At 34.9% G+C, this 12,519-nt stretch overlaps 1 pseudogene; it reads right to left on the reverse strand.

Annotated features, from left to right (window-relative positions):
- Positions 1–1,875: 1,875 nt before the first annotated feature.
- On the reverse strand, positions 1,876–9,293 carry LOC118027891 (AT-rich interactive domain-containing protein 6-like; annotated as a pseudogene).
- Positions 9,294–12,519: the final 3,226 nt, after the last annotated feature.

Consider the following 12,519-nt stretch of genomic DNA (forward strand, 5'->3'; position numbering starts at 1 on the left):
ATCCCCAAATCAAAATTAGAAGAAACTTTCTATTCATATGTGAGTTTTCCTTTTCCCTACATGTATCAATTATTATACTGGTCCACTTTGACATTATGTTGAAAAGGAAAATTATTGGTGATTACTTTGGGGTGCTTTTGGCAATTTGTGATCACAAACTTTAGAAGAATTAGCCTATTTTCTGCATACATGAACAATAGAAAGATGCTTTGTTTTGACTTGCATTCTTTATTCGGTGTCATGTTTCACTATTTCAAAGCTATTCATGCTATGAATAAGGTGATGTTTTACTATTCAAGAATTGACATTGTAGTTAATGTTTCATTTTGGTTGCCTTAGCTAATCATCAGATCACATGAAGGGCCCGATGCAAGGGAAAGAGGCCCGGTCTTGGAGGAATGGATGAAGGCTACACCATAGATCATGTTGTACCGTCAGGAAAGCTTATCACTCTCTTAGTGCTCCAGACTACCCACAATTTCAGGTTTTGTTTTAATCCTTATTTCCTATACTGATCTCCTTTCAAATTTCACACATCTCAACTCTTATACTGGAAAGACAGTTTTGCGTCCTTTGGCATCAATTTTGGGTTCCACATTGGTATCCTAGTCTTGCTATGATTAACATGTTTGGAGATGTTAAAGCTTTGTATATGTTCTTTGCTGGCTTTCGTATAGAAAGTGTCTGCTATGTTGGTAGAAGTGATTTCTAAACTTGACTTTTTGATTGTCTGGTTTTGATATTTTGAACATCTTGAAACACTGCATATTGGACAACATGTTAAACTCTATTTATTTATTTGTGGGAATCATATTAGGTATTCCTTGAAATGACATTATCTACATTAGACAATCAATCTGGCTTAGTCTTCTTTTAAGTAAAACACAGTCCCCCGTCGCTTTTTAACTTTTTGTTTGGATTTTGTCAATGACGTGCGGAAGACTTGAATGAAGTTTCCTAAACGTTACTGCATAGGTTGAATCACTCAAGGAATCGTGTAGCCAGAAACTAATGGATATCATTTAATTTACCAAGCAAAATCTAACATCACTTTGCTTCTCATTTTGTTTTGAAGGCAACCCGAGGATAGATACAAGAATAAAGGAGCATATATTGTCCTAAAACCCCCTTGTTTTGATGATCCCGAGTTCCATAGTTTTGAAGCAATTACTCCAAGACCAGCGGTATGAATTTCACCTAAATTAGCAGAATGGTAAGATAGTCTTCGATTAGCTACCAAATTGCACAAACACACTCCTAATTACGTTCTCCATTGCAGGTGAATGCTTATTATGATTACAAAGATGTAATCGACTCTGATGAAGAATTAGACTTGGCATCAAATGGTGACCTCAACTTAAAGGTCTTCACCCCTCAATGGTGGCCTCTAACTCAATGTTTTTGTTTTTTTTCAATGTAGGAAATCTGATCATTTGGAGCTACAAGTATTTTCTCCATGATTTTGCCGTCTCTATTATTTATTACTTCATTATTAAAAAAAATATATATATTATTTATTGCTACAGAGGAATCTCCTGTTGGTGCCCTTTACACCTGTAAAAAATTGTACGTAACCTCAAACAGATTGGTTAGTGGTTTTTTGTTGCATAATTATTTATTTTAGTCCATTTCTTGTTTTTGTCCTCTCTGATGCACACATTCCCTAGCGAAATGGCAAATTTTGCGATTCGGGTGCAGCTTGGTATCTCTGGGGCTGATGACGGGGAATCACACATACTTTACCATACCATATTTCTTTCAAGCACCAGCAACACAACATCGAAGCAACTAAGGAGCCATCTGCTGTGCAGCCCTACACGACCCGGGAAGGAGGGGGGGGGGGGGGTGCCAGGGCTGACTAGGGAAACCATGAGCTTGAAATAAAATGAAAAAACCATAAATCAAGAACATTATGAAAATATTCAAGTTCGGTGTAGAAAAAGCTCACAAGCAAAAACATGTAACGCGTCCCATGGATAACAAAAAAGCCTCCTACCTAGATAGTATCTAACACGGTTAAGTACTAATCTAACACAAGGCAATTACAACCATGTCTGAAATTCATCCAGCTCCAGCAATTAGCTTCATTGCCCTAATGGCAATTCGCTTGTCTTTAAGAGGCATGGACGTTTTTTTCAACTGATTAGTCTGACTCCTCAAATGGGACACGGACGTACAATTGTCCATGCAAGGTGACCACAGCTGTTGTCTGATGTGGATCAATCCTCGAGGGTAAGTTGACAACCTGAAAACAATGCTAATCTTAGTGACTTCATATACACTACCCTAGCTGGAAAAATAACAGGCATTACAAAAAGGAAAGGCATGCGTACCTTTTTTGAATGGTGCGACACCCCCAAGGATTATCCTCATGCTCAGGTTCACCACTGATAACCAAGCGCCCTGCTGGATCTGATTGAACCCGAACCTGATTTTGCAGAATAACAAGTTCATGAACACATTTGCTGATGTCTCAACATGATATCATCAGCATAGATTGTTGGTGTTTACAGTTTGAATGAAAGAGTGATATATTGACTAGAAAGCAATGAGTTGAATCGAAACCAATTTCAATTTCATGAAGTCATCACAAAAATTATCCATTAACATCCAATCTTGCAGACACATTCTTATATATCTCTGAAATCGAGTAGATTGAGAAGTTGGAATCTTCATCAATTCAGGGGCAACTTAAGGGTGTCTCATTAAGGCAGGGCAGTACATGAAACTAGGAACCCACAATCTATAAATAATGTAAAGCAGTTCACCAAGCATATAGAAATGGCCTTGGCACCCTCAGCTTCTGCTTAAATAATAACATCAAACCAGGCAAGTTAAGGGGGGGGCTTTCTAGTCAGGCAAGAATTTTCTAAAATACACTGCTAAATGACATCAGATTGTTTTCTATGATAAAATGAGTAAAAAATGTGTACGAGTGAAGTAAAAAAAGAAGACAGGGAAACAAGAATTTAAGTACTCACTTCTTCACGGAGGAGACCTGGAACTAAAGCATACACGTCGAAACTATCTTTCTGTAGACAATTGTTCATTCGAAGTTAGTAGTAGTACAGATTTCTGCATTGCCTTCTAAGGGGGAAAAAAAAAAACATGCAAGAAACTTACTGTTTTCTGTACATTGATCTTCACCCAATCACTGGGGCTCCAATATCAGTCACCTCCACATCCAATCTAGTAAAAAAATCAAGCCATTCAAATCAATGCCAGTATTGTTTTCGAAGCAAAGCAAATATTTGATACCAAATGGGTAAATGCAATAAACCGGGTAACAAGAATCTTAACCGTGCACTTTTGGTGCGTGGAGATTTGACAGCATGTTCCACGTAAGATGGTTTCTTGCGTTTCAGTAAACCTGAGCCCAAAGGTCCAAATTTGGAAACTAGTTTAAGCTGCAAACAAATTAAAAAGTAACAAATTGAGAAATTGATAAAACCTGTTTCTTACCAATGTTTTTTAGCTCCTTCTCACGCTTTTGCACAGGTACAGTATTCTTGTCCTACAAAATACAGATACATCACTGTAAAACACCAGTTACATGAACACACATTAGATAAAAATAAAAAAAAAATAGAGAAATGCTCAATATGATTTCAACAGACCTTAAATGATAGGGCTACTAACTTCACCGTTACCAAGAAAACGAAGTGAGTGCCAACCCTGCATTGCACGTGCAGCAGCATCCCTACGAGTTCTATCCGATCCAGAAGCCTGAAATATCACCAAGCAAAGAGAATGTAGGCAAGAGGACAACAATGAAGAAAAAAGGGTGCTTAAAGCCTTTTGGTGGAAAAAGAAGAAAGAAAATAGCATCTTAAATGAGCGAAAGCTCTCAAGTATATTATCAGGGTAAAAACTTCAAAAAACAAAGAAGGTTAGGCAGAGTTCACGTTGACTGCACCCACTTTTGGAACCAGGTATGTCCTGCCGCTCGTAAAGTTTATTCCTGAGTGAATTAGATGGCCCAGTTCTAGACGGGTTCTTGAATGGATAACAGTGCTGTGAGAGTCCCCAATAGATAGGTTTTTGCCAATGCCCTGAAGTAGTATTTTGGGAGTTTGAGTAAAATAAATTGAGTGGGAAACTGATTCTTAAACTTCTGTTTACATGTTAGGAAAGTCCCCTTCTTCATTAGACTCTCACAGGAACTTAATGCAGAACTGTATAATCAATAACATTTCTTATTGTTAATAACATTTTTGTAAAATAAATAAATAAAAGGGTAATGACATGCAAGGCGCCATCATGTCAGCCTGGAAAAGAAATTCACGTTCACAAGTCACAAATTTATAGAGCCAGATATAGAATTATGTACTATATCTGATTCCACTAATATTTTAACTTTGTATTTAATGGCCCCTTGAAAAAATATTCTGAAGACCACTGAACTCTCAGAATGATCAGCCACCAGTAAAATTTAGTTCACATTACTTCAACATAATTCAATTCAGAAGGCTGATCTTTTTCTTAAGAGGATGCCTCGGGTTTAAAAAAATCTCATGTTATCAAATAAAACACCACAAATGTTTCTCCACTCACCTTGATCTATAATCAGTTTAACAAGGTAGTAACAAAATAACATCACCAAAAGTAAACAAGAGGTATCACAAAATTAGGATATCTATTGAATGGGAAGTTTTGATATTTACCTGATTGTCGACATGCACAGGCTCTGACCTGGACAGCTTGGGTGGCTTCAGCTGCTTGGGCTCAGACTTGGAAGCAACGGGGATGTCAGGCTCACCAGCATTTGTTATGTGTCTTTCATAATCAAGTAGTACCTGATGAAGCACATGCACCATTATATACGCATAATTTAAACAGAAACTTCATTACACAAGCCAATAAAACACCAAATAACAGCAAAAAGTTGTAGCCAAAGGAGTATAACCAACAAATCGGAGAAACGGAGATAACTTCAGGCTTTTGATAGATGTTCAAGTTGTATAGCAGGTAAGTTGATCTACTTGTGAAACTTGTCAACCCCACGTGACTTGATTCCAGCAGTGCATTCGCATTCTAGGTACTTATGCACCACAATAATGACATGGCCTTATTCTTTTACTATTTAAAAAAGAAAACACATTGCCTCTACTTTCTCAATCATCAAGACAAGCTTAAATTAACCATCAGGCTATATTCAAACCAGATTATTAAGATCCCCGGCCTAACAAAAGCAACCGGGTAATTTTTATATTAAAAAATAATGATGGGCTATAAAACAAATAGCTAATATTATAGAAAGATTGCTATGCTCTTGTTCAAAAACAAAGTAAAAATTGGAATGATTTTTAATAAAATAATATCTTTAATGTACTCTTAATTAATTTAATAAATTTAATATATTTATAATATTTTAATAATTAATTTTTTAAAAATAAATTTAAATTAAAGAAAAAAAACAAAAACATGCTAGGCATGACTCGGATGTCTGGAATTTTTTCACCCATTTTCATCTAAAAACACCTCAAAAGCACCATAAATTCCTCCATAACCAGTTATCAACTCCGAAACACTCCAAAATTGTCTTTGATGTACTTTTCCCACCATGTTTACAAGGAAAAACCACCTTCATTGAATTCCTCTCATCGAATAGAATCCATTGACATAAAAGTTGATTTTTTGTGGCCAAATTGTGGTCAATCGACAACCTTTCACCTTTTTTCGACGAGTTTATCTCCTCTCTCAAAATCTAAAGACTAAAAAATTAATAAAATAAACTTTTGGACCAAATTAAAAATTGTAAAAACTTTGAGATTGACTATGGATTTTCTCTATGTTTTACATTGTGGTCCTCTTAGTTTAAATTTTGTCTTTCTACTATAATTGAAAACTTTCTCTCACGGGATTAGACCACAAAATGATTAAATAAAAAGGAAAGAAAAGTTGAGGACAAACTTGTTTTTAAAAAAAGGGCAAAAAAAGAAAAAAGAAGAAGAAGAAGAGGTGCTTCACTGTCCATATGGACAGTGAAGCACTGTAAGAAAAATAGTGAAGCACCATAAGAAAATCCAGTTCTTTTAGTATATTGTATAATGTCTCATCACAGTAGCATTATCACAGTAAGAAAACAGACTCAAAAACACCAACTCAATGAATAGGAACTTAATGCCTGGCTGATATAATAAACTACAAACACGTATACAATACCAACAACCAAACCTCAACCCAAACTAGTTGGGGTTAGTTATATGGACCCTTTTGCACCGTTCTCCATGATCATATACCAAAAACATAAACATGTATATATAGTTATATCTATACACAAATGCAGATCTATGGAAAATTCAAACTATGTACCAAGCAGCAATTAACGAAATAGAATGCACAAAGAATGACAAGGTTCAGTGATATATGTACATTTTATCACCATATAATCACCTTCTCATAAAACCCTCGAAATGTCCACGAAATTGTAGTGCATGTCCTGCAAAAGCAGCAGAAAAAAGGATGGGAAGCATTAAAATATAGACAAACAATATAAAGAACACTTGTTCTGGAAACAAAGGTAACATGATAAGCATGTGGGGATGTCATTTGATACATGGTTAAATCGCAAGTCTTATTGAGGTCATATAAAGCAACATCATGAAAATCAATCTGAGTTTCCAGAATTCCTGACTTTCTGCAACATGTCTATATAGCTAATACCTTTTCATGTGAAGTGTTTTGCACCTAAGATACAACAAGGCATTTGTTTATACAAATAATTCATCTGGTTTTACTCCCGCCATCATTTATCTATTCCCTGAAATTCTTGCTCATATGTCCTAGATTATCCCTCACATCATTTTTCATACAAGTATTATCCGATTGCTTACTAATTAAAACAAACTTAAATTGGCTTAAGTTAACAAAACAAGTGTGCAAACAATGATTTTGATCTTCTAATCTTATATTTAGATGCACCCATTAACTTTTTTCTTACAACTCACAATAAAGATAATATGTTGGTTGGAAAGCACTAAGTATTCTTTAATAGTTATTTTAATGTTTGCACTTAGATCTTCAAATCCGAGTAACTGTTTCATGGAATTGGATAGGTTCCTCGCTATCACTGATGACAGTGCACATGTGCCATACCTTTTCAAATCCACATTTTCATGACTTTTCTCCACATGCTAGTTTAAGAAAGCTGCTAGAAAATAAAAGCAAGATACTCTGGAATTTAAACACATGAAAAATGCTTTGATCTTTGCAACAATAGATAACTAGCTTGAACTATTATATTTACATATGGCAATATATATTGGTCCTTACTTTGGGGATTTAAAGGATTCTCCTACTTGCCTCCACAGCTTACATGAGGTCACCTGCCAATCAGAAAGAAGCCAGATACATTATAACGATAGAGTTCAGCTAAAATCTCATGAAAAAACCTATCAAAATCTCTTTTAAGAATATTCTGATAAAACATAAGAATGAGAAACACCACTTGCTTATAAGTAAGATTCACCGGTAGCTAGCAACAATTTTTAAAATTTCCTGTCTATGTAAACATCAAAGCATGACTCCGCTTCCATAAAATTAACTTCCAAAGTTATGTGTACACAAAAGCACGGAAACGTGTTTTCATGGCTGCGTGGGTTGTTATGCTTAGCCCTAGCCCTAGCCCTACTATAACTGAGTTTATTAAGTTCACCAACAAAAACCAAGTGCAACTAATAACTAACAAAGAAGTTAATTTAAGATGCACACAAAAATGGAAATGGTTTTGAATCATGGATAAGACAATGTGTACCTTGTCATAACCACCCAATCTCATCACAGATCTCCACAGCCTTATTACCATAAGGTACATATTAGAAAATGCATCTCAGAAAAAATTATTCTCAAATGAACAGCATGAAAATTGGTAGTGTTAGTCATTAAAAACTTACTTAAGACAGTTCAGGAGATCTCCGTAGAACTTAGGAGGTTTGAACTCCATGCTCTTCTCGCTAAAGAAACTATGAAGCTCACTCAGAAAATCATTTTGCTCCTCTTCTGTACCCGATTCACTACCACCACTATTTTCATCCAAAAGAAATGTACGCCTAGGTGTAGAGTTTCCATTACTTTTGGGACTAGGAATATCTATATTGTTCTTTGCATCATCTGATCCTCTCTTGTTATCACCTTTAGCCTCATCGTCTGAAGATCCAGCCTGAGGCACAGCTGGTTCGTTACTCCTCTTAACAACTGCCCAAGTATCATGACCAGTTGCACCCTGTATGTCAGAGGGTTTTATTTCAGCATCTACAGTGGGTTTAGCAGTTTCAACATGACTACTTGAAACAGCAATGCCATCACCAGCACATGTTTCAGGTTCCAAATTATATGTTCCGTTGGCTTTGACATCTTTCACAGATTCAACTTTAGGCATGACTAAGCTTCTTTTATCATCTAATGGAGTTGGCAGAGCAGAATCCTGGTGCGGTTGCTGTGGACAGGAATTCAACTCCAAAGGGATATCAACAGCGTCAGCTTGTTCCATGGGGGCTTCTAGTGCATCAACCAGCTGCTCTGTCTCTAAAGTACCAGGCACTTCCCGAGCTGATCCAACCTCATTGTCCTTGTTATTACTCATCTCTGATTCTACACACAACACATACAGCATACCTAAAAAAAAAACCATAAGACTCCCGTTCCCAAATAAAATCCTAACAAAAAGACCCCACCTTTTAAAAGAGCCAACAAGTTCAAATTCACAATGAAAAGAGTAAGTGGTGCTTTATAACTCAAAATCACAAATTTCAAACACCCTTACCTCCATTTTCTCCATTCTTCCAAATTTCAAACCCTAATTTTATCTTTTTCCCTTGGTTCCCCTCTTAACAACCCACATGCAAAAACCACACACACTCATAAACAAAATTTTAAATCGTTACATCTACAGGTAAGGGTGGTTGCTAACCCTAATTTTATTTTCAGTACCCATTTAACCATAACTTAAAAAAAATTTAAACTTTAACAACGAAAAGGAAAAAACATGAAAAAAGATAGAAACTTACCAGTAATGCAAAGGAAGGAATGGCTGAGCAACAAAACCAGGAGGAGGAGGAGAAGAAATTTGCTGTCTAGTGATTCTTGTAGTCCTATGCAGCAAAGAAACAAACATAACAAAGAAACCCTAAATCTTGAATGCTCTATTTAGCCTTATCAGCTGATACTGAAAACATTTGTGTGCTTTTGGCAAGGTATTTGTGAAAAAAAAAAATCTCTCCCTCTCTCTCTCGCGGTTTTGTTTGTTTATTTGACAGAACAGAACAACATGAGTTCCTTAAAAAAACATACCACACGTCTCCTTTTGTTTTTTAAGATTCCTTCTAAGGTAGTTTTTGTAATTGTGTAACGGTTCATTTTTTATTTTTTTTAATATTAATATAAAGCTATTTAAAAAAGATAAAGTTACAAGAGGAGTAACTCTAAAAGATCAGGTCTTGGGTTTTCATTTTAATAATCATGAGTTTGAGTCTTTTTAGGATTACTAAAAGCTTACATTATCATTAACTTTAGATACTAGAATTAATTGAGGTGCGCGCAAGTTAACTCGGACATTCACGTTAATTAAACAAAAAAATAGAACAAGAAGATAAGGTTACATCAATAACAAACACTTTTTAAATATGAGATTTTTTTTATAAAAAAAATGACATAGTTTGGTAAAAAATCTAGGAGAATAATGTAGATTTAGAAAGTATTTGGAAAATAAAACAGTTTTCCCGTATAAATTCTATACAAAATTGCTACTGGAGTTGTAGTCGAACACAATCACATTTTGTAATATCAATTATATACACAATTGTTGATGAGAATAGAGGTTGTATTAAGATGTTTTTCAAAATAATTAACCTTGTCAAAATCAACTCAAAATTTTACTGAAATCTAATGGCTAAAAGATAAGGTTTTAAGATTTAATAGCTAAAAAGACAAGATGATGTGGCATGAAAGAGAAAATTAAAGGAAAAATGAAAAGAAAAAATGGATAACTAGGGAGACATTAGAGATCTGTTTTTGACACACTAGGTATTGTAAAAATGATCTTAACGAGACGATTTTAACTATATCTTGTAAGACTACTAAATAAAGTTATGATCAACCCTAAATTAATCCATAATAAAACTACTAGCAAATTAGGACCATTTTTTTATGATCTTTCAGGACTTAGTTAAAATCATATCGTTGAAATCTTTCTAATGATACTAAATGTCATAACCCAATTGTGGGTTCTTCTCCAAAATTCATTTTTTTTCAAAATAAAAATAAAAATAATAAAATAAAGGTTGACTACATGAAGAAAGCAGACAGGGGAGGATTCCAAAAAAAATACATAAAAACCAAATTGCAATTTTGGAAAAAGTTCAAGGTTTACTTGTACCCCATTATGCCCAAACATGGGGAAAAATTGCAAATTCAAGGTCAAATAAAATGATTATGTGACGAATTTGCATAAAAATTAAGTTCAAGGACATAATTTAATAGGCCAATTTGATTTAATCATGGGCCAAATTGAATTTTACTTATGTTTAAGAATTAATTTAGATCCAATTGAAGGATTTAATTAAGTGCAAGAACTTAATTATACTTTAAATGAATCAAATTAATTTTATTTGAGGCTTAATTGGTGAAAATTACGTTTAAAAACCTAATTTAGGCTTAATTGAGAAGATTGAAATTTCAAGAACTTTTGGTAAAAAAATAGAACTCTAGTACTGTTCATTATCTTTTTCATGATTTTGCTGAAAAAGTTGTCTGGGTGGCTAATTTGCAGGTGCATTTAATGCCTCATATGTCCACTAAAAGTGTTGACATGAACCAAAATAGTCATCTGACATCCCTTTATCCCCGAGTATGGTCCGCTCAGACATATTATTAACAAGATGGCTCCAACGCCGACCTAAAGTAGCCAACTCAGGCAGCCTTAAACTATTAGATTTGATAGTTCATGGTGCCTACTTTGAACGAATGGTTACGATCCTTACCAATCGAATCAAGGGCTGAAAGTTTTCTCCTGTGAAGACAAGATTATCCTCTTCCAACCCCTATAAATAAAGGTGGATTACATGGCCTTAACAAGAAGAAAATCGAGTCCAAAATTGGTGAAAAACCAGCCTTCCCCACCAATTTTTCTTCCCAGCCGACACCTCCCTCTGTTTTTTTTTCTCTCTCTCCATTGTCCCAACCACTAACTAGAGCCACCACTAGCCTGTCCGCCACCAATTCCACCACACATCGTTAGTGCGATCGCTAGCCGACCTTCACCACGCCTGGAACAGCTGCTGCTCCTCCCTTTCTCTCATTTCTGCAAAATTCTTCTTCTTCCTCCACCAGCACCGGCCACCATTTTTTCCATAGCCTCAACCACCGTCCTCATGTCAACCCCTCTCCATCACGACCAGCCAGGCCTCTAGTTAGACACTCTAGCGTCAGGTAGTGCCGCCCCTCTATTGTTGCAACCAAGTTGTTACATGCAGAATAATTCATTATGCATGCAACATAATTAATTAGCATGGTTGCTGGGTCGGGCCAAGAACCATGTAGGCTTGGGCTGCACCATTTTGGTCAAGCCCAGCCCACAAAAGAAAAGGATCTGTTGGGCTGAGATTGGCCCAAGACAACATTCCTGAGCTTAGCTTAGTCAGCAGGGACAATCCTGCCCAAGTATATTTAATATATATTTATTTATAATAATATATATTATAATATAATTTATGAAAAATAAAAAAATCAAAATTTCTCAAAAAATTGTGATTTTCTGAAATATTTTTCTACCTGTAAAATTATAAATCCGGTATTAAAATACTTGGTTTTCTCCTAAATATGTCAAAAAAGATTCAAAACATTTAAAAAAAAAATCTTAAAAACTTTTAAATTAATTTCCCCTTTCAAAAACCAAAAAAAAAAAAAATGCATGCATACGGCCAAATTCTAAAAATTTTCCAAACATATTTTCATAAAAAATTTGCATCTTTCTCATGTTTTTAAAATGCAAAATGGATATCGTAATCAGTTTATGATTATCTATTAGGGTTTGGCCAAAATATCAAAAATCCTTTTACAATTTTTTTGTTAAGGTTCAGATGTAGATTTTAATATCCGTGGGGTGTAAAATTATATGATAAAGTACACCCTAAGATATTAAAGATAGAAGACATAAAATAAATGTGATGCTAAAATTTTGATTTTATAATGGTTAGAATTCAATCCGATAAAGTAGAGATTTTCTCATGAAAAGAGATTTGCCTCAAACCTTAGAAAAGATCAATGAATAGAAACCCGATTTAGAAAAAACAATCAAACAACAATGCAGTTTACCTTAGGTAGGGTGTACTTGGGATGATGCGACTTCCCCTTACACAACCAATCTCTTACAAAGACTCTCGTAGACCATAGGTTCCCAATGATCATAATATTATATGGCAACTCCTGAACATTAATAATAATTTCATGATTAAATCCAAAAACATTTCCAACATAACATCTTATTCATCAGAAGGCATGATAAAATCCTCTGTTGTCACT

This window comes from Populus alba, chromosome 1, assembly GCF_005239225.2.
Source record: "Populus alba chromosome 1, ASM523922v2, whole genome shotgun sequence".
NCBI classification, from domain to species: domain Eukaryota; kingdom Viridiplantae; phylum Streptophyta; class Magnoliopsida; order Malpighiales; family Salicaceae; genus Populus; species Populus alba.